Source organism: Patella vulgata, chromosome 2, assembly GCF_932274485.2.
Source record: "Patella vulgata chromosome 2, xgPatVulg1.2, whole genome shotgun sequence".
NCBI lineage: Eukaryota > Metazoa > Mollusca > Gastropoda > Patellidae > Patella > Patella vulgata.
Genome location: NC_065880.2, coordinates 56,860,274 through 56,880,741, shown reverse-complemented (window position 1 = coordinate 56,880,741; position 20,468 = coordinate 56,860,274). Strand labels below are relative to the sequence as shown.

General features: G+C 35.2%; 1 protein-coding gene across 3 annotated transcripts in view; it reads left to right on the top strand.

Moving 5' to 3' along the window:
- Window positions 1–20,468, top strand: part of LOC126811147 (protein shank) — a 140,723-nt gene that overhangs the window by 20,934 nt on the left and 99,321 nt on the right. For 2 of the 3 annotated variants that reach the window (XM_050536636.2, XM_050536631.2), the window contains exon 1: window positions 17,941–18,156. The exons of the other annotated variant lie outside the window; for it this stretch is intronic. The gene's annotated coding sequence lies outside the window, so the exon portion shown is untranslated. Of the gene's footprint in view, window positions 1–17,940; window positions 18,157–20,468 lie in introns of those variants that run through there. 3 annotated transcript variants of the gene reach the window in all.

The window sequence follows — 20,468 nt, the reverse complement described above, 5'->3', positions numbered from 1 at the left end:
GATGTTATATTTGTTTTATGATGAATTTCTTATTAATAATAATATAAGAAGTCTTCAAACCATGCTAAATGTAGCAGCTGTTGTTTTCATGATTTGTTTAGTTGAATTGCATGAATAACTTATTTGTTACCTATTAGTCTGTTTGTAATAAGAGTAGACATTATTATATTACAGCCTTATAATATTTCATGGTTGTATTTAATGGAAGTGTTATTTTTTCTGCTATAGACATCGATCTTTTATTGAATCGTATCATAACAAGTGCTTGTTTTGAACTATCTTGAATATTCTCTGTGTGGACAGGAATTTTAAATAGCATATTTTCTTTGCCTGTGTTTTTTGGCAACACTGCTCTAAATCTCCTCCACTCCAGTTTCGTGTAGGTGACACAAACTTCATTTAATACTGAGGTTAACATTTACAATTTGTTATCAAAAAGTTTGTGTAGGCTGATTGCCAGAAAGCAGATTTCACATCCAGACAGGTGGATGAAATTTAAATGTGCAATTAAAACCAGTTTTTACCAACTTGATTTATGACTGGACTTCAAGGCTTACATTATTAGTGAAATCTAACTTTAGTACACAGATGACAAGGTTAGTGGGTAAAATAATAACCATCTTAAAATCTCTTCACTATTTGACATTTACTCAAATTGTTATATGCTCACATTTAAATTAGATATATATTGTTGACACCTATGTCTGTCCGATGATTACTATCACCAATGTTACTCTTGATGACTTCAAAAAATCTTGTAGATGATCTTAGAGTGATAATGAGACAGACTTGAAATTTATATGTGTGTTTCTGGAAGTGTATTTTTTAAAAGTATCAATTAATCAATATTGTAGTCATCTCTGTCCAACAGTTTGTCCATTCACACTTTTGATAAAATTTAATGAGACTTAATGAGATTTAACACAACATATGACATACCAAATACATGTACTTTGTTTTAGTTTTACTGTTGTAATAATAATCAGGAAAAAATTTTGACAGGAAATTTTAAGCAAGCAAACAAATGGAAACAAAAATCATGACCATCAGATGCCAAAATATCAAAAATAACTTTTTTTTTCATCACATTAACTATTTGTTTATTGTTTTCAATGCCCCAAATCATGTAGAACTGTATTCAAACGGAACTTATTGTGCACACTTGGAAGCGAACTCATCGATAGCCTCATCAAAATTAACTGCATGTGCCAAGTCATTTTCGATGTTTAAAATTGCCAGACCTACTGCACTCAATTAAAAACGCAATGCCAAATTCGAAGTTTATTTACTGCAACAACCTTTAACAAATGTACATAACAATTGTCAAAATTGAGATAACAAGCATGTGTGGATAATTTCATGAAAGAATTCACTACAAATGCACAAAACCGAAACGTCGGAGAACCATGAAACAAAGCAGGGTCAGCTGAAGTCAATATGGGTATGTCCACCCTGAGCTCTTACACATGCCTGAAGTCGCCTTGGCATGGATTAGCACAGATGTCTCACTACACGCTGTGGAATTGTTTGCCAATGATTTTGGAGTGCTTGTGCCAACTCTGCAACAGTTTGTGGTGGCACAGCTTGAGTTAGAACCCGTCGTCTAAGTTCATCCCAATTGTATTCGATCGAGTTCATGTCGGGAGACATAGCGGGGTAATCCATAACACGGACATGATGATTGTTCAGAAAGTCTCTTGTCAACCTGGCAGTGTGGGGTCGGACTGGAAAACCATCTGTCGAAGGACGCCATGTTGAGCCAGCAATGGAAGCAACACCGGACGAAGGATGGCGTCAACATAATGTTGAGCGTTAAGATTGCCTTGGACAACCACCAACTGGGACCAGAAGTTGACGTTGATAGCGGCCCAAACCATGACATCACCTCCCCTGAAACGATCCCTTTCCAGCACGCAGTTACGAGCAAAGCGTTCATGTCGACATTGGTAGATACGGTGACGTCCATCAGGAAAACTGAGGTTGAATTGGGATTCATCCGAGAAGATGACATTTCGCCATGGTGTGTTGTGCAGATACCCCTGATTTGCGGCCCATTGCTGTCTGGCAATTTGATGACGATGCAAAAAGATTTGACCTTGGTAAGGTCGACGGCAGTGTAACCCAAGAGCAGCCAGACGTCTTCGGACTGTGTGAGGGCTGATCTGACATTGACGTGTTCCAACAGTTCCCCTGGCAGTAGCAGTAGCTGACTGGAACCTGTTGCGCAGATGCTGTAGTCGGATGTGGCAATCTTCAGCAGCAGTTGTTACAGGTGGCGCTCCAGGTCAGGGTCGATTGGCAACTCTTCCAGTGGCGTGGAAGCGTTGTCTGAGGCGAGCAATGGTGGATGGGTGGACATTAAAGTGTCTGGCAACGGCTACCTGATAAGCCCCCTGATCCAGCATGCCAATAGCTCTGTTCCTGTTTTCTTGTGTAAGGCATGGCATTTTTCCGAAGTGATGAATGTTGAAATTTTGATCTGTATTTAAAGGGCCAGAGTGCAGGGAATGCACTTGCAAAATGTGTAACATGGGACTGCTTAAAAGCGTTAAAAAAAGCCAGTGTTGCGTTTGGAAAAAGAAACACCAATCACAGTGACTATACACCTGTCAGCTATAATGTTACTATGTTAATGATGCATGTTAGAAATACAATTACTGTGTTATTTGGAAACTGTGAGTAGGCAATTGCTATGAATTAAATTAAATGAGACCGAGAGAGAGAGAGTTTAACGTCCACTTGACACTAACACATGGTTCAATTTTATTTCAATAATTCGCTTGCGCGTAGGAGTTCTTAGCAGTATAACCAGGGAATCGAAACCACACCAGTTGACTCAATGACAGACCGTATGATACAGCGCGCACATGCTAACCATTCGGCTATCCAACCCCCTTTAAATTAAATGCAAAATTCTATTTCAGACGCATTTATAGCCATGCCATTTTTGTACTGAAATGAATAAAGGAGGCAATTGTTAGATTGATACCTTAATTTATTTAGAAGAAAATGAAAATGTAATCCAGTGTATTGAAATTTTATTCATTGTATTATCATGAGAAATCTTCCAAAATATTGATAATAATGGTTGCTTGAAACATGAGATCTACCTAAGTCATTTCAAATAATTATGTAAATGTCATCTGTATAGCTTTCACTTTTTATTTTGAATCTAGTTAAAAAATATGGAGCCCAGTAAGGGATGGAAAATAAAAAAAAGCCAGATAATAACTGCTACGCACCATATAACTAAGTAGCGCACGCCAGATAACAACTTGCCTAGGTTCTTGTCACTACACGCATGGATCAAAATAGACTAATTCTCATTTGTAATTGGGTGTTAATTATGAGAAAAGAACAACCCTTCTCATGGTAAATCAGCAGATATAATTATTTGTTAGACAATTAAAGAGGCTTTTGCGAGATCCAGGACTTGGAAGAAGAAAGCACTATTCATGTTTATTACTTATTTCCCTTTAGTTTTCAGATTATTTTTTTGCCTGAGTGCAATGTTTCTCACTATATTTAGACCTGTAACTTTGCGGGGTTTTGACCGATTTTGATGATTATTTTTTCTAGTTCTTTTTTCTTTTAATTTTAAGATACTTGATATAATTCGTGACGATGAATATGAAAGCTTTCATATCTGCATGGGACAGTAGCAGATCTAGTTAGGGTTTCACACTGCGTAGCTTGTGTGAAACACTATTGTTTTTGTTTGGATTATTATTCTTCTTCTTATTATTATTATTATTTTTCCATTTGAGCATATCTCAGAAACTACTTGTCGGATCGATTCGATGTCTTCAGTTTTACTGGGAAAGTGGGTTTGACTTACATTTTAAAGCTATTTCCAACGTTCTGCGACAATGCGAAATGTTCGAAATCACCGAAGTTGTCGTTTTTCGATATTTTGCCGTAATGTTATCAATAATTGTCGGATTGTAATATTTGATACATTTTGACATAGTTGGAGACAAGGCACATAGCTACAGTTCTTTGGATTTTTTATTTTTGACGAATCTTAGGAGATATTAGGCACCAAATTGAAAATTAAAATTTTTACGAAAAACTTTTTTATTAATAAATATTTTTATGTGGTATTTTACTAAGGGTTAAAGAGTCATCTGATTTGACCAAAAATGGCACCATTTTTTGCCACCATATTTTTCCTTGGCCCCCATTGGCTAATTCAGTTTGTCAGTCCTGGATTTTGAAAATTTAAATTTTTACGAAAAACTTCTTTATTAATAAATATTTTTATGGGGTATTTTACTAAGGGTTAAAGAGTCATCTGATTTGACCAAAAATGGCAACATTTTTGCCACCGTATTTTTCCTTGGCCCCCATTGGCTAATTCAGTTTTTCAGTCCTGGATTAATTATGAGTTCGGTACCACTTTTGGAAAGCAAATATATTTTTTTTCAAATCTGGTATGACTGAAAGGGTGTGCCCTGTAAAGGCGCAGAAAACATCGGACTCACTTTTTTTAATTTCGATTTCGTTTTCGGGTCATTTCGATTTAAAGGTGAAAAAGGGTGAAAAAATGAGCTATTTACAACCCATTCAGGCTTTTCATATTTTAATATATTTTTTCGCAACTTTCATAAACTAGTAGCAATAATCCATACGAAGAGAATGTATGTGAAAATTAGTTTGTAATATAAGCAGTTGCCGAGAAATGGGCAATTTTGCATGAGTCACTTTTTACACTAGTTTGCCTGTAAAAGAGTCAATTATTATTCGATTTTCATAAAAATGACACCATTTGATGCGTAATGTCAATTTTAACTAGGTCAAACCAATTTAACATTTTCAATGTCACAGGAAATCACGTAATTTGGGCAAAAATTGTATTTATAGCCTTAAACCAGTAATTTATTCAAACGAGTCGTATTTGTTATTTGTTTAAAATTTTGATATTTGATTCCAATCAACTAATAGAATGAACACATACGATTATATAGATATCACAAAATGGTTTCTAACTTGTTCTGTTGCGGGGAAATAGACGATTTTCAACAGGTAACTTTTCAAGGTTTTTGGTCCATAAAAGTGTCAATTATTATTCGATTTTCATAAAATTTCCAGTGCATGATACCTAATGCCATTTACGATTTTATACAAGTAATTTAACACTTTTTCTGTCACCGAAAGTAACGTCATTTTGGCAAAAACTGTATTTTTAGCCTTCAAAACAGATATTTTATTCAAATGAGTCTGATTTGTATTGTTTTTAAAATTATTATATTTGATCCCTATCAACAAATATATTAAACCCACACGATCATACAGATACCAAAAAATGGTTTCTAACTTGTACGGTTGCAGAGAAATAGACGATTTTCTACAGGTCACTTTTCATGGTTTTTGTTCTATGAAAGTGGCAATTATTATTCGATTTACATAAAATTTTTACCATGTGATGCCTTATGCCATTTATGATTTTATAAAACTAATTTAAAATTTTCATTATCACCGGAAGTAATGTAATTTTGTCATGATCACTTACATGTAACAAATGTATACAATGAATTGATATTGTCGGATTTGGTTGATTCTGCGTACATTTCATTTAATGTGTGCAATGTTTATATGGAAACCGGTTTAATGGTTTTATCGGTACCGGAAGTGACATATATATGTTCAAGGGTAACGGGGCACCGGCGAAACCCGTCTTTACTGCGTCGCAGTTCTAGTGATGTTTGTCTTTACCAAAAAAAACATTCTGCGACAATATTGCCGTAATATTAACAATAATTGCCAGATTTTAACATTTGATACATTTTCACATAGCCAGAGACAAGGCACATAGCTACCGGTCTTTAGATTTTTGATTTTCGATGAATCTTCGGAGAGATTAGGGGCCAAATTTTGAAAATTTAAATGTTTACAAAATTTTTTTTTATTAATGAATATTTCTTTATGGTATTTTATCCAGGGCTAAATGGTCATCTGATTTGAGAAAAAATGTGAACAATTATTGTCTCGGTAATTTCCGTTAGCCGTCATTGGCTAATTCAGTTTTTCGGTCCTAGATTGATTATTTATTGTTCGATTTGTTTAATTAAAACAAAGTTCATATGCTCCATTTTCCGAAATGTCATACGAAGAGAATGTGTAATATGCGCAGTTGCCGAGAAATAGGCAAGTTTGCATCCGTCATTTTTCACATTATTTTGCCTGTAAAAGGGTCAATTATCATTCGATTTTCAATTTGTTTTCACCATTTGATGCCTAATGCCAACTGGACTAGGTCAAGCCAAATTAACAATTTTAATATCACCGCAAATGACGTCATTTGGTCAAAAACTATTTTTAGCCTTCAAAACAGATATTTTATTCAAATGAGTCTGATCTGTAATGTTTTTAACATTATGATATTTGATTCCGATCAACAAATAGGACTAACCCATACGATCATACAAATACCACAAAAACGTTTCTAACTTGTACGGCTGTAGAGAAATAGACGATTTTCTTCAAGTCACCTTTCAAGGTTTTGGGTCTATAAAAGTGCAAATTAATATTTGATTTTCATAAAATTTTCACCATGTGATGCCTTATGCCATTTATGATTACATAGAACTAATTTAACATTTTCATTATCACTGGAAGTAATGTCATTTGGGCAAAAACTGTAGGCGAAAGTTAATATCCAATTGACTTTAAATTTATACGCAGTGTTTGAGATCATGAGACGAAGAATCCTATCGATTTTCAATAATTTCCGATAATTACTGCCAAAGTTATGGCCCTTGATCACTTTGAAAATCTTGTGTAGCGCCATAGGCTAAAGTTATCATCCGATTGACTTTAAATTGATACACATTGTTTAAGGTCATGAGACGAAGAAGCCTATTGAAAAATCTTGTGACGCTCTAGAGGCTAAAGTTACATCCAATTGACTATAAATTGGTACACATTGGTACACATGAGACGAAGAAGCCTATTGATTTTCAGCGCATTTGGATAATTACTGCCAGAGTTATGCCCTTGATCATTTCAATAAATTTTGTGGACGCTCTGTAGGCGAAAGTTAATATCTAATTGACTTTAAATTTATACGCAGTATTTGAGATCATGAGACGAAGAATCCTATCGATTTTCAATAATTTCCGATAATTACTGCCAAAGTTATGGCCCTTGATCACTTTGAAAATCTTGTGTAGCGCCATAGGCTAAAGTTATCATCCGATTGACTTCAGATTGATACACAGAGTTTAAGGTCTTGAGACGAACAAACATATTGATTTTCAATGAATTTTGATATTAAATGTTTCGTATACTAAATGTAAGCATGGGACAGAACTTTATATAAACGAAACAAATTCTAATGATTTTCTGATTATTACTTAATGAGTTGTTACTCTTAATCAGATTTTAGTGTATTATAAATGTTTCATTACCGAAAAAAAAGTAAAAGTATGCGACAACTCTTGTTGACTGCTCAGACAATTTAGCTGCTGTGGGTGTATGTTTTGTTGCCTGGCAACCTATCTTTTATTTTTACAGATTCTCAATACAGGTTTATAATACAAGTCAATACAGAATAAATTATTAGGCTTTCAGACTTTCGTCTGAAAGCCTATTGAGATTACTAAAATTATTATTATTATTATTTTTTTCCACGGGAGCCTATTTCTCCATGATCGAAAACAGATTTCGATCTGGAACCAAATTTTCTATCAGGAAACCATGTGGTGGCTACTTGATAAACTATTTTTGAAACTTCTGCGCAGACCGGAAGTGGCCGAATTTCGTGCGGTGCCAACAAATTAAAAAACGGCCGTAGCTTCGTCAATCCCTATTTTCATACAAATGACATTTTCAGAAACCCTGAGTCTTTTGTCGGACGATAGCAGTTGAAAATTTCGAAACTTCGTCGCTGACTTCTAGCATTCGAAAAATGAAAATTTTTGTTTAACAGACAATTTTTGTTATTTTTCAAAATTTTCAAATTTGACCTACATTTTTGGATACCTGAAGACCATCCGATTCTAGAAATATAAGTTTCATTCCGAGTTATCGCCCTTTATTTTTCGATTTTTTTCGAATTTTCTGCCCATTTCCCAACCCTTGTATTTTTGGGAAAGGATAAATCAAAAAATGGGTGTTTTGGGGAAAAACTCGATTTCTCCGTCCAATATCAATGGATTAAACGAATTAAGCTTTCGTTGAGTGGCCCGAGGAATGGACTGTCGTATGATGCCCAATTTATACGGATACTATGACCAAGCAGCAAAATATGACAAGCTGAAAATCAAGTATTTTCTGATTTTGAGCTTTTTGGGATGCCTGTATCTCGAAATCTTAACCGCAACTTTTTTTTTAACTTTCTCTATCGAGAGTCCATTCGATAGTCTTGTGAATTATGCCATCCAATAAGACTTTGAAATGTCTGGAATACGATAAAAAAGGGACTGAAAATCGAAAAAAGTCGAAAAATCGTGAAATTTTGCAAAATGCTCTATTACTTTATTATTTAAACAAATTTTTACAAAAAGATTACAGATTCGGATAGCTGACCTAATTATGATTCTAACGATGTATAAAATGTATTTTATTTATTGAAATTTAATTTACTATATTTTGACATTTTTGCATTTTTGGTACCTTTGAACATAGGATTTCTCAGGGTCATTTTATCTGATCAGATAATGTAATATATCATTACAGAGCCCTGCCGCTATTTAATTGCCCAAACTGGTTATTAAAATTATTCCATCAATAATCTCCATACCGGAAGTATTCAAAAAATGAAAAAAAAAGGTTAAAAAATTGTCGCTCTTGCGAAAAGCTGGATTTCACGGTCAGATATTACCGGACCAAAAGAAGTAAAGTGTCTTTGCATAGCCCCATTAATGGACTATTATATGGCATCTCAATGGTACGATTTCGATGGTTAGAAAATAAATTGTGGTACGCCGAAAATCTAGTATTTTCCGTTTTTGGAGCCTTTTTAGACGTCGTTTTCTCGAAAACGACAACTCCGATATTTCTGAAACTTTTTTAACGCAGTCCCATGGGTGGGCTATGGCGTGAGTCCAACAATAAAAGCATTGAAATAACATAAGTTGTCCAAAAAGAGCCTCAATCTTGGAAAAAAGTTGAAAAATCCTTAGATTAATGAAAATGATCTTCTAATTTTCTTTCTTTGGAAAACAGTTGAATGCATTATTCTGAAACTTCTTGTACAGAAGGTAAGGTAACCAAACAACTTGTTAAAGCTATCCCGACAATGATCCCAAAAACGGAAGTAGTCGAAAAAATTTCGGATATTTTGAGAAAAAAAAACGTAAAAATTAAAAAAATGGAGATCTTGCGAAAAAAGTGATTACTACGCCAGATTTCACCGAATCAAAACAACTAAAGTGTCATTGGATAGTTTGAACAATGGACAATCTTATGAGATCTAAATGGTAAAAATTCGCGGGTGAGGCAATATATAATGGAACGCTGAAAATCTATTATTTTCCTTTTTGGAGCCTATTCAGACACTTTTATTTCGAAAACTTCTCTTATTTCATTTCTTAAACTACTGTTAGAGTCCTAACGGTGGTCTATGGTGTGAATCCAAATTTAAAAGCCTCAATATAGTATAAATGGTCCAAAAGGGCCACAATCTTTGAAAAGAAGTCGAAAAATCGTTATATCTGTAAATCTGCTTCTAATGGTATAAGGGAGGTAAAACTGTCCAATGGATCTTTCTGAAACTTTTGGTACAGGAAATTAAGTTCCCTTACCACTTGTTAAATCTATCCCGATAATGATCCGTAAAGAGGAAGTAGTCAAATAAATATTCAACAATCGGGATTTCACCGTCGGGTGTGACCGGATCAAAACATCTAAAGTATCGTTTGGTAGCTCGATAAATGGGCTATTGTATGACACACTTCCTGTCTGATTCCTGAAAGCCGGTTCAGTGCTGCTTGCAGGTCTAGTTATTATTATTATTATTTAGAAAGCTGACCTTATTATGATTCTGACGATCTATAATATGTATTGCGTTTTAGAAATTTAATTTTCGATATTTTTGGCATTTTAGAACATACGATATCTCAGTGGGATTTTATCTGATCACATAATGTAATTTACATCATTATAGGGCCCTTCTAGGAGCCTATTCAGATGCTTTTATTTCGAAAACTACTCTTATTTCTTTTCTTAAACGTCTGTTACTCAGAGTCCCATCGGTGGTCTAGGGTGTGAATCCAAATATAAAGGCCTCGAAATGCTATAAGTGGTCCAAAAAACTTGAGAAATCATTAAATAACTGAAAATGCTCTTCTATTTTTATACACCCACATTTTCATGTGGACATATATTTTGTAAATTGGACCAAAACTGCTAGACAAAATGGTGGCTCCTTGTACGCAAATAATGTAAAAGTATGTCATACCAAGGTTGTGGTACTTGTGGACCCTCTAGAAGCCACAAGTCTTATCAGATTTTGATGAAATTTAAATATATGTTCATGTCCCGAAGATCTCGGTTCCTTTCGCTATTTGCAGATATCAGACTGTAACTTCCAGAATTATGGCCCCTGATTGTACGAAAAATCATGTTTTTGTTATACGCCCACATTTTGACGTATTATGCCGTCACCTCTGTTCTGACATCCGAACGTCCGTCCGTCCGTCCGTCCGTAATTTGTTTGTGGACACTCTACAGATCACATTTTTTTATCCGATTTTGACAAATCTTAAAATATAGGTCTATCTTACAAAGATCTCAGTTCCTTTTGATATTGGCATGTATCGGACCATAGTTTCATGAATTATGGCCCCTGATTGTATGATAAATCACGTTTTTAGCTTGTGGACCCGCTAGAGGTCACAATTTTGATCCAATTTTGATGAAACTTGAAATAAATGTTTATAACCCAAAGATCTTGTTTCCTGTTGATATTTGCGCATATTGGATTGTAACTTCCTGAATTATGGCCCTTGATTGTACAAAAAATCACGTTTTTAGCTTGTCCCTTTAGAGGTGACAATTTTTATCCAATTAAAAAAAACCGTGTGAATATATACTCTTCAAAAAAAGTAGGGGATATTCAGAAACAGTACAAAACTGTGGAAATGCACTGCTGTTTTTATTAGATGTAACCAGTGTATGTTAATAACGGGCCAATTGTCTACACATGAACATAAACAGTTCATATGGGCGGCTTATCTGACGGCCCCATTTCACTCGCAAAGAGATACTGTCAAAAATGAAAATGGACGTTTTTGATTTTTGTCTTAATAATGAGTAATTGCTCCACCAATCCTCAGACATTCAGCAATTCGTTGTGGCATGCTCCTAATCAACCGTCCAATCACGATTTGGGTCAATCTGACCCACTCATCTTGCAGTGTCAAGGCCAATTCTTGCGGGGTTGTCGGTTGACGTTGATGTCGATGAACATGTCTCCTGATCATGTCCCAAACATACTCTTTAGGGGAAAGGTCAGGACTACTGGCTGGCCAAGGCATAAGTTCAAGATGGTGACGCTGGAGGTAGTCATTCACGACCCGAGCCCGGTGGGCATGGGCATTATCATCTTGAACGATGAAACGTCGACCTGCACGTTGAGCAAAGGGCAGAACTATCGGTGCCAGGATGTGGTCACGGTAGTACACACCAGTGACCCTTCCTTGAACAATATGCAAATCCGTTCTGCCAGTCATGGTGATTCCTCCCCACACCATAACAGACCCACGTCCGAATCTGCCATGCTGTCTGACGTTAACGTTAGCATGACGCTCATTTACACGCCTCCAAACAAGAGCACACCTATCAGTGACTCATCTGAGAACATTGCACACACCCATCGACGATTAACCCAATTTCTACGCTTCCTACACCATTGACGCCTGTTTGCCATGTGCTGGCGAGTTAATGGAGGCATAACATGCGGTCGTCGCGCATGCAAATGGGCTGCATATATCCGATTTCTAATCGTTTGGGGTGTAACTCGAATTTCTGTAACTTTGTACAAGTTTACAGAAAGCTGATTGGCCGTTTGTCCTCGATTTTGCATGTATCGATCCTGGGCTTGTGTGGTGGCTCTAGGATGACCTGAACGAGATCTATCATCAACATTGTGTGTTTGTTAGATACCGGTTCCACAGTCTGCTGATCACAGACTGTGACACTTTAAGCATGTTGGGTCCCTGCATTGGCCGAGAAAGTTCATCCAGATTTTCCGACGTGGTTCTCCCTTGTCAGTGATGCAGGACGGAGGGGCTGACAAGGAAAGCTGTCTAGTCGTTCGGATGGGACGGAAAACCGAGGTCCCGTGTACACATTGGCGTGCACGTAAAAGATCCCTTGGCAGTTGGAATTCGATATAAGAGTAGGCCGTAGTGCCGCTGTCCGGGCAAAATTTCCCTCATAGCACACTGTATGGCGTATGCCCGTCTTCATTAGCCCAGGTTAGGAGCAGAACAGTAAGACGTTAAACCCCATTTCATTTTATTTCATTTCATTTAAGCATGTTGGCTACTGTTTGCTGTGTAGAACCCATTTGAAGCATGCCAATAGCATGTAGACGTTCATCATGTTGAAGACATCTTATTGCAAATTAATCGTAACACACTAAAGCAAAGATACGCTGAACAGTAAATCTTATGCAAGAACTGATAGGAAAGCAAACATGGATAGGATAAACCAAATGCGGCAGTTTTCATCAACTTTTCCTTGAAGTGTCAAATTTGACAATGAACCCCTCCCACGTGTATGGCGCTATTACGTTTCGCACATGCAGCTCAGCCGTTCTGTTGGGGCGATAAGTTCTTCATCTGTGAACATGTTCTCAAAGCATGTCAAGTGTTCATGACTATCATATCACAACCTGCATAGGTATTTGCATTTCAATATCCCCTACTTTTTTTGAAGAGTATATAACCGTTACACACTAAGATCTTGGTTACTTTTGATAATTGCTCATATCTGAAAGTAACTTACTGGATTATGACTCCTGATTGTTCGAAAAATTGCATTTTTAGCTTGCGGATTCTCTGGAGGTCAGGGAGTCACGGTGGCTAGGTGGGTAAGACGCTGACTCGCTAGCCTGAAGGGCGGGTGTTCGATCCCTGCATTGGCCGAGAAAGTTCATCAGGATTTTCCGATGTGGTTTCCACTTCTCAGTGGTGCAGAACGGAGGGCCTGACAAGGACAGCTGTCTAGTCCTTCGGATGAGACGAAAAACAGAGGTCCCATGTATACCTTGGAATGCACGTAAAAGATCCCTTGGCAGTTGGAATTCGATATAAGAGTAGGCGAAAGTGCCGCTGCCCGGGCAAAATTTCCCTCATAGCACAATGTATGGCGCATGCCCGTCTTCATTAGCCCAATATAGGAGTAGGACGTTAAACCCCATTTCATTTCATTTCATTTTTCTAAGAGGTGACAATTATTTTTCTGATTAGAAAAACCAGCGGCTGCCAGGCAGGATATGCCCACATTTTGCAAGAGATGGATAGAGAACAAGCTAAACAAAAAGCGATTTTTCGTACAATTGGGGGCCATAATTCAGGAAGTTACGATCCGATATGCGCAAATATCGAAAGAACTTTTAAATATATCACCATTCCACCATAATGAAGGTTGAATTAGAATTTCTGGAAAATGGGATTTTGATTTAACTTAAAACGTATCTTTCAAAGATCTCAGTCCCTTTTGATATCTGCGCATTTCAGACCACAACTTTCTGGATTATTGCTCCAGATTGTACAAAAAATCGCGTTTGTTTTTAGCTTGTTCTCTATACATCTCTTGCCAAATGTGGTCATATCCTGTCTGTCAGCCGCTGGTTGTTAAACATGAAGAAATGCTGTGGTAGCTGATTTTAGCTACGGCATTTTCAGATTTTTCGTGCCATAGTAGTAGAAAAATCATAATTTAAATGACTGCCGTCTTTATTACTTAATCATGCAACAAATATAAGTTCTCAATAGATGGTATGTATTTTTGTATGCCCACATTTTCATGTGGACATATTATGCCGTTGCCCCTGTCTGTCCGTCCGTCCGTCCACAATTTTTATCTGATTAAATTTAAGCATATATCACAAAGATCTTGAGTTTTTTGTTGATAATTACGCATATCCGAACGTAATTTCCTGGATTATTGGCCCTGATTGTTCGAAAAATCACATTTATAGCTTGTGGATTCTGTAGAGGTCACAATTTTTTTCTGATTTTGATGAAACTTAGAATATGTCTTTATATCCCAAAGATCTCAGTCCCTTTTGATATTTGCACATTTCAGAGCATAATATTCTGGATTATGGCCCCTGATTGTACGAAAAATCGCTTTTGTTTTTAACTTGTTCTGTATCCATCTCTTGCAAAATATGGGCGTATCTTGCCTGTCAGCTGCTGGTTAGCTTGTTGTTTCTCTAGAGGTCACAATTTTGTATCCGATTTTAAATACTGTTTTAATATATCACCATTCCACCATAATGAAGATTGAATTTGAATTTCGGGAAAATGGCTGATCTTTGTAGGCAAATTATGTAAAAGTATGTAATACAAAGGTTTTATCCGATTTTGATGAAACTTAAAATATATGTTTATGTCCCAAAGATCTTGGTCCCTTTCGATATTTGCGCACTTCAGACCATAACTTTCTGGATTATGGCCACTGATTGTATATAAAATCGCTTTTGTTTTTAGCTTGTTCTCTATCCATCTCTTGCAAAATGTGGGTGTATCTTGCCTGATTGGTCGAGACTTCGGAACACAATAACACTCCTAATTCAGGTAGAATGTTCAAACTTGGTGTAGGTGTCTATTAGGTGAATGCCTCGACAGAGTTTGATCATGCGCATTTTCCATTGGTTGAGACTTTAGAACACAATAACTTTGGTTCTAATTGGGTGCGAGCGATGAAACTCTGAGTATAGATTCATTATATCAATACCTTGACTAAGTTCGATTATGAGAATTTTCTGCTTAGGCTAAGTAGCAGTAAACAGTTTGATTATTCAAGACTTTGGAACATAACAACTGTGCTTTTAATTGAGGTAGAATGTTTTAAATTTGATGTAGATTTTCATTAGGTGAATGTCTTGACTTAGTTAAATGATTTCTCACAGCAATTTCATTGATCGATGCTTTGGGAAAAGATAACTTTGATTCTAACTGATGGAGAGTGATGACACTTAGTGTATAGTTTCACTACCAGGTACTTCAAAACCTTGACTGAGTTTGATCGTAAACATTTTATGCTTAGACTAAGTAAAGATAAACAGTTTGATTGCTTGATACTTTTGAAAAAGATAAATATGGAATTAATTAGTATGTGTCATCTATTTATTTTGGGATTTCAGCGGAGCACATCAGCCTCACTGTTGGCTAGCTCTGCTTAACCTAAGCAGAGGTAAGCAATGTGATTTGTTGTTGCTTTGGGACACGATAACTTTGGTTCTAATTAAGTGAGAGTGATGAAATTTGGTGTATAGTTTCATTACATCAATACCTTGTCTAAGTTCGATGATGAGCATTTTCTGATCAGGGTAAGCAGGGTGATAAGCAATTTGATTGGTAGAGACGTTGAAGCTCGATAACTTTGATTCTAATTGAGTGAGAGTGGTGAAACTTCTTGTATAGTTTCATTACATCAGTACCTTGACTAAGTTCCATGATGAGCATTTTCTGCTCAGGCAAAGTAGAGACTTCAATCTGATTGTTCAAGACTTTGGAACACAATAATTTAGCCAATTCAATTCTTTAAACATACCAGATATTCTTGTTATTATAATGATGCTAAGAAAATATTTAGTATATTGATCAAATTAGTACAACAAATACAAGGTTAAATGAATTGTAAACTAACTTTTAAATGAGCTGTCATATTACAGATATTACAGATGTCACATGATAGCTCCAGGTATGGGTAAATGATAAACACAACACACTGTATAAGCGAGGTCAATTTGTCTCGTGTCACTGTCATTATAAGAACTGTCAGGGTGAGAACAGATTATTCATATCTTTAAAATTAAACATCAGAAAATATTGTTTTAAAATAAATCTTTGGAGAATTTGGGTTTTAAAGATTTGAATTTAATGCATGGAATGTCTCCATTTTTAATTATGGCTGTGATGGTTCTTGTGCCTTCCCTTCTGAGATCAAGGTGACTTTGTGACAATTCCAGAGTTCAGTGCTTTGATGTGCATGTTTGATACCTGGCAGATTGTATTGTATTTTGTCTGAAAGAACAGCTGGATCGATCTAGAGGTCATTTGATTATGAGATTATTATATAAATACAATATCATGGCTCTGGAAAATAAATTGATCGAAAATTATAGTGTATATAGTTGATATTGTATTTATATATGTATAAAGTTTACAGTTAACTATAGTAATGATATTTATTGTTTTCTGACAAAACATGAAGGATCCATCAGTATAAGAATACAGTAGGCAGCTTGAAGCATTATTTAACACCCAGTTGACTGCATTTTTTGTTCTCTGAATTGATGAGTAGTAATATTGATGTATGAAAACGGTTTTAACATTGAATACACGAGTCTAACTCTAACCTCATTTATTTCCCCATTTTAGTGAGGAAGTTGCCTTTCTGACAAAATTAATTACTATACAGTGGATAATGTCATAATTCATAATAAACCAGGTAGGCTACAAGGAAAGTTTTGCTAATAATGTGATAGTATAATAGAGGTGAACATTTACATTCTCTGAATCAAGTATTTATTAGTGAAGTTAATCAAGGTGATAGGACCCAATCTGTAGAAAAGCATGTTTTACAAATTCTATTTCCTGTTTGTTAGCATCAATGTAAGTAACACTTAAAAATGACCAACAGTGAAAAGTGGAAGCCTTGGTAAGTATGATTTTAATTTATGTAAATTTTGAGTATTATCAATTTGTTAGTGTTTTTATGGTTTGTAATGTTATTAATGATATCTATTGTGTAGATATGTTATATACAAGGGCCTTATTCATGAAAACTTAAATAAGAATATTTTAAGGATGCAGCCTTTTCATTGCTTGAGGGTTAAAATCTTAGTACAAATGTTAGCTCTTAGCCAATGAAAAGGGGACTTTCTTGAAATAGTTTAGTTTAAGCTTTCATGGATTTACTAGTACTACAATCTTAAATCTGAAGTACTTTGATAGGTACTAACAAGTTTAACAACTATATAATATTTAATAATGTATGTAATATCTACTTCTATCAAACCAATACTGTCATAATAACAATACAATAATGTTATATAAGTGGAACAAGTATTGAAAAGTCTGAAATTTATTATTAAATAGGTAAAGGTTAAGTTCTAGTAATGAGGGTATTGTTTATTTTATCTTATTTTAATGTTTTAACGTTGTATTACAGAGAAATATTGTTATATAATGAATAAGTTCAAGTGATTTGGACTGTACAGCCAAGATATTTTATCTATCATAAATATACATGTCTACAATAAAAAAAAAAGGAGTTTATTAAAAAGAAGAATATATACCTCATGTGACTAACTCGGCCATATGTTTACTTGGGGTAACCAGCTAACGGACATTAGACCTATATGTTATTGACGTTCGGTACTAGTTTCTTCAGTCAAGTTGTTTTTGATTCTTTGTCATCCTTTGAGTATAAGTGGACTAAATGTTGCTCAAGAACTTTTTCGGAATGACTAAGGAGATGCGATTATATTTTTTAAAATATTCAACTGGTTTTTACTTCAGATGAGAGACATCAAAGATTTAAGTTGCATTAAGTCTGCACAGTTTGAACATATCATACACATCTACATCTTTTACCATCTATTTCTGTCCTAACCTTTCAGCTTAAAAGAATGGGGACGACATTCGACTGGTACAATTTTTTCCCTCCTCCATTCATTGGCCTAGTCCAATAAGTCTAGCAGTTGTCATCATTCACATGTATTTACATTGTTTTAAAATCTGTCAATGATCCAAGCTTGGAAAATTCCTGTATGCTACAAGGAGAGCAGGATGATTCTGTACAGTGAGGCTGGTTAATAGTGAGGCTATAGATTGTCTTGTTGATCACAAGCGTATTTATTGTTACTTGCATCACAGAAAATTTGTCAAACATATCTCACTGAACAAACTATAAGTAATCAATGATGAAAATGGCTGCCTTGACTACATTCTTTTGATTTAAGATGACTTGGTAAATAACTTTCATATTTTTGGTTCTAGATTTACATCATTTTAGCTTTTAATTTTGCTTTTTCTACAAAAGAGTTGAACGTGCCTGGTAAAATTACCAGTGGATGATTGTATTTGAATATGAGTGTCACATTTTTCCAGGATGTAACTAAAATGAATCCGTTCTTTGTAAACTTTGTATTATTGTATCCCTATTAAATTTAGTAGTTCAAAATGTTTTTATGATATTTCTTAAATATTTCTTGTCAAAGAATGGTACAAAGTATGTATACTGAGTGATTGATCATATGGGAAATATGAACGTCACAATAACATGTTTTTCTCCAGTGTCAGGTATTTTTATGATGATATATATTTCTATGTACGACTAATAAAAGGGACGATTAGATGTAATGATGAATTAATTATCATTGTGGCATATTACAAAATCATAGAAAATTGTAAAAAGTTCAAACTTTGACATCTAGTAAATAGAGATCAAACAATCAAAGTGAGCAAATGACTTTGAAATATATTGTTAAGAATTTAAAAATCAAATGAGCTTTATGGTTGAGCAACAATGTCTGAGAATTACTAAAAATGAAAATTGGTTTCAGAAAAAGTATCTATTTATTACATAGATTCAGGTCACTACATCAAGAATTGCTTGATGATGTACAAGTAGGACGCTGGCTCGCTAGCCTGGAGGTGTTCGATCCCTGCATTGGCCGAGAAAGTTCATCCAGATTTTCCGACGTGGTTTCCCCTTGTCAGTGATGCAGGACGGAGGGGCTGACAAGGAAAGCTGTCTAGTCGTTCGGATGGAACAAAAAACCGAGGTCCCGTGTACACATTGGCGTGCACATAAAAGATCCCTTGGCAGTTGGAATTCGATATAAGAGTAGGCCGTAGTGCCGCTGTCCGGGCAAAATTTCCCTCATAGCACACTGTATGGCGTATGCCCGTCTTCATTAGCCCAGGTTAGGAGCAGAACAGTAGGACGTTAAACCCCATTTGATTTCATTTCATTTGATGATGTACAAGGTACATATTTTTATTGTTCTACTTCATTAGTATCACACAGTATGTAAATTATTATCTATCAATGCTATTACTAACAGGATGTTTTCAATTATCACCATTCATCAGTTAATATTGATTTCCTATTGCTCTTCTGATTTGTTTGTCTTCAGTCATTATTTCTTTCTATTTTTGATCAAATTGTCTCAGAAGTATGGATTTGTCAAGTTCAATAATAGTCTAATTGATATTAAAACGGTGAACATGATAATTGGTGGACATAGAGCTTTATGTAAACTTATATTGACATCAGCAAGTGTTCACATTTCTCTTCATCTGGTTAGAACAACCTCACACTTTTAACTATACTGTATAGGAATGATGCTTACATATTTCAAAACAACCTGAAAAAAGGGAGGTTATTGTTCACATCAGGAGTTCATGTACTTAACAAACTTTTGTATATACGCCTAGGTGGGACTAGGTTTATTGTACACATTGTACACTATAGTTTTGGCTTCTGAAACTGTCGCTGGCTAAACTTAGCTATAACTTAGTATTGGGTAAGTTGTGTTGGGTGTCATGCATGCGGCAAGGTATGCTTACTCTTTCTTGGACACCAGATACCACTTCTCTATTGGGTTTATATAGCCAGCCAGCCTTTATTGTACTTCTTCAAGATCTTTAAAACTTGTATAATTAGATTAAGTGGGAAATAAAACTTTTATAATTTGATTATAGTAAATTGTAAATAAAACTTTTATGACTAGATTATAGCAAGTTGGAAATAAAACTTTTATAAATACTGGCTGCCCATTAGTTCCAAAATTGGGGTTCAAAGATGAATCAGAATAGTCCACCCAGACCTATAAAGGTTCTTGATCCATTTCAAATAATCACAATTATTTGCTGATCAATGGTTTTATTTCACCATTTTGTTCAATATATTCATTCATGCATTTTGTCGTTTTAAGACTGTATTTGTTTTGGCAGTCCAATTTATGTGAATGTGCCAGTTATTTTTGGTCCCTGTGAGCTACCTTCAGTTTAGTTTAGATAGGTTTTACATTAAAAGACTATTGGCTACGAACCATGATAACACTAATAAAAATTATTATTCTTGAGTTTGGACTGTTTTTTAGACTTAAATCTCCCTCATCTTAATAAAACAGATATATCACTTGGTATTGCGTCATACCATTTGTTTAGTTTACTTATTAAAGTTGCACACACAGCTCAATACTAAATACCACTTAAAAATAAATATAAAACTAACTAGGACTAACATAAAGCTGTTAAAATATATTTCAACAT